The sequence below is a fragment of the Myzus persicae genome, unplaced genomic scaffold, assembly GCF_001856785.1.
Source record: "Myzus persicae strain clone G006 unplaced genomic scaffold, MPER_G0061.0, whole genome shotgun sequence".
Taxonomy (NCBI): domain Eukaryota; kingdom Metazoa; phylum Arthropoda; class Insecta; order Hemiptera; family Aphididae; genus Myzus; species Myzus persicae.
In genome coordinates this window covers 46,873-50,672 of record NW_019104112.1, presented here as the reverse complement: position 1 = coordinate 50,672, position 3,800 = coordinate 46,873, and the positions used below count along the sequence as shown (strand labels likewise).

The 3,800-nt window shown below is 25.8% G+C and overlaps 1 long non-coding RNA gene across 1 annotated transcript; it reads right to left on the bottom strand.

Moving 5' to 3' along the window:
* Positions 1–293: 293 nt before the first annotated feature.
* Positions 294–996, bottom strand: LOC111038873. Its single transcript, XR_002605022.1, has 3 exons — positions 961–996; positions 625–663; positions 294–535 (listed from the first exon to the last, which is right to left on the bottom strand). It is a non-coding gene; the product is annotated as an uncharacterized LOC111038873 (long non-coding RNA).
* Positions 997–3,800: the final 2,804 nt, after the last annotated feature.

Genomic DNA, 3,800 nt, shown 5'->3' with positions numbered 1-3,800 from the left:
CTTTATTCCATATTTTATTTTTATTTCATTTCAAAAAGAGTTAAACACTCAAAACCTTTAAGTGAAATATTTATTGTTAAGTGTAAGTGATAATATTATAGTTATACAGTTTAAGATTAGAACATAAATGATAAATAATTGTTGGAAATAAGTGGAACAAAGGAAAAACATTTTTATTGTCATTTAATATAAGTCAAAATTTTTTTTTGTGAACAATTAAGCATGAAAAAATCTTTAATGTTATATAATATGATTTAATATATTATTAATATTCAAAATATTATTGGGCTCGTAAAAAGAGTGAACACTAGTTAGACCAAATGTCTTAATGTATAATGGGAGACCAAATATCAAACAATATAATTAAAACCAAGTTATTTTAAATAATATTGTACAATTTAATTTATATATATCTAAAATATAAAAAAAACCATTATATTGAATGGTTAGAAAAGAATCCATTTTAAGACATTTTGTCTTTCTTCTTTAATATAATCGAAACAAAATGAATCTATCGGTTTCGTCAAGCCAGCGTCTGCAACCAAAATACATTTTTATTAGATTTATTGTTTGTATTTATTAGATTGCCCTACGAGCATAAGGGCTATGAAAAATGCTTTTTACCCAGATCAAAAATTGCTATAAAGAAGAATTTGAAAAAGACTAAAAAAAATAGAAAAATTTGTAAGGCCAACGCATGACACAACATACTCTTGAATTAATATGTGCAGCACTTCAGTTATAACCTGTTACTGTTATGCCAGTTACTTGAGCTGATAAAACCAAGATGTTTTTCTAAGAATCTAACCCAGTGCAATATTTCTTTTATATATTAAATTATTAACACCTACTGATGTTCTATTAATGCTACAGCTGATGATGGAGAAGCAATCACTAAATTTCCGCCTTATTTAGTCACAATTAACACCATTTACCCTAACTATTAGTTATCATACATACGTTGTTTCCTGAAATCTCTGTAGGATCGGGCAAGCTCTGTAAAATAAATTTCAATACGCCATTTATCATTTGTGAAAATATTAGACGAAAAGCCATGAAAATATAGGGTTTTCCTTCACTTTCAGCACCACTAATTCAATTTATACGTACTCATCACTGATTTAACTATAAGAAATACAAATGATAATAATTAGTTATAAATGTGATATTTTTTAAATAGATTTTATATAAAATAATAGATACATAATATGATAAGTGAAAACAATGTGTTTTAATTTTTACAAACAATACATAATGTGTATAATAATATGATACAATAAGGATGTAGGATAAAAGCAACAAATATGAAAGGTTGATATTATTTTGATGACATAAGGAGCCACCCATTGTTGACATTTTCGATTACAACAAAACTATGCTAACGCTAATATTACCAATACTATTGAGAGTGATAGGGTGAGAACTGTATACGGTGGTTAGTGCCTTTTGAAATTAAATTTCTAACTCAAACTCATTCGGTTACAATTTTGAAAATAGCTACGGCTGAACAGGGAAATGAAAAAAATAAACCAAAAAGATAAGATATCAAACATTCATAGTACAAAATAGTAATGTGGAATATAATAATTCAAGTTATTCGTTAAAATATTTTTTGAGTTTGATGGGAAATGACCGAAACTTAACCTAACTATGGATATTGATTCCAAATTTATGTCAAACTTAAAATTATAATCTTGGTTTTTTAATTATTGTTCGAGGAAGAGGTAAATATATATTAATTGGGCGATTAATGTACATTTTTTTTGAAATGCATGACCCAAAGGTCCCTATACATTTTTTTAACAACATTATTAACTTTGACTTTTTTTATGTATATTTGCATGAATCCTTCAATAGAAAAATCAATGAAATTTCAACGTTGCACTTTAATTCCTTCTCAATCGTATAAATTTTTTAATTTAATGGTAAGTTCTTTGTTAATTTTTAATTGTTCTCAATGTTTCGGATAAATATCAAAAGTCATCACATTCCGACGATAACTAAAAATACAAACTCATTTAAAATATGCAATTAATTATATTATTTGAAATCAATAGAAATATTAAAAAATAAAAAATGTTAATACTTTGGTTTATTTTTAGAGTAAATAAACAAATTTACTTTGTATTATCAACAATTTCAATAAAATAAATAGCCAATAGATGATAACAAGTACAAACGAATTTTGTAACAAGCGCTCTAACTGAATATTAAATGAATTCATACCTATAAGGGAACACGGTGAGTAAAAATTTGAGGACAGTTAAATTTTTAAGACACAAATTATTTAAATTAAATTGAAAAATTGAACCGGTTTAAAAAAAAATACAAAATGCAAGTACCTCTATCCCCTAGAAATAAAATAATAAACATACTATTTAATAAATCTCTATTACCTATTGTTCAGAATATTAAAAAAAATAGTAAAAAGTACACTATGTGTAAAAAAATAGCAGATACAGTTTTAAATTATTTAAATATAATTGAGCTACGTACGATGTGTAGCTGGAATAAAATAAAAATTATTGTTGTTAATGATAAAATACTCAAATGATTTGTTCTGTCATTACATCATGGTTTGGACAAAAAATTACCAACAGGTGTTATATAATATTCATAAAATGTTATTATTAGAGATGAATATCTATTAATATATTAAAAAGTTTTTTTTGTTTATTAAAATATTTAATATACATTTTTTTCAGTAGGAGACAGATATATTTTTTATTTTTGTGGTATATACAAATTGGTATCGCGATCATTACACAGTATTTAAATTTTAAACCAATCAACCGGTGGGAGTCAAGTATTTCAATTTTTGTCAATGTAATAATTGTTTAATTCAAGATGGCTCAATATATTAATGTAAGGATATTCAAAAGTTATACAACAGTAACAAAATAAATGGATAAGTGGGTACACTCTTCTGGTGTGCAGAAGTGTTCAAGTGCAAATGTTTCATAGATTTGAATTTAATGATAAATCATCTGTACAAATACCATTCTGAATGGATTCAGTTGGTGAGCCTAGTTTACTTGTAAAAATAATAATATGATGGTTGAGGATAGTTGTTAAGAAGTTGAAAATATTTAATTTTCGGTTTCTGTAAATGGGTGCGTAGAAAGTGAGCGTCTATAGTATTTCAGATAACAGGTCTGAATGCTTTAAAATGTCTGCTTGCGATCGGTCAATCATTACTTAAAAGATTTCTCATTTGACTAGAAATAATGAGCCTTTGAAAATCCCGAAATTTCAAAATATTCAAACTAAATTTATAATTTTTGTTTGGGTGGGGTTGGATTGAGAAAACACACCGTATCTCAAGTAGACATAACAATGTAAATATCTTTAACAAATTAAATACTTACGATATGTATCTGAAATGAAATACAACTTTAATTATATTTAATAATAAATTTAACTCAATGATTTAGAATCATGTATATAGAAAATATAATTAATATAATTAATATAATAATTGTTTAATTCAATATGGCTCAATATATTAATGTAAGGTTATTCAAAAGTTATACAACAGTAACAAAATAAATGGGTAAGTGGGTATAAGTTGCAGGTATCACAACCGTCGATTATTCCACAGTATTCATAAAAATAATGTGATAATATTTTAAGGCGTCATTCACTATGCCTGAATGGAGTGGTACACTACCACATATAATGTTATCTCAGTCTCACGTGAAATAGACATAGCATATTTACGCTCAGGAGATCATTTTAAATTACGTTTGTTTATAAAAAAGAGCGAATCGACCTACTATGATACTTGGAGAATGATTTTA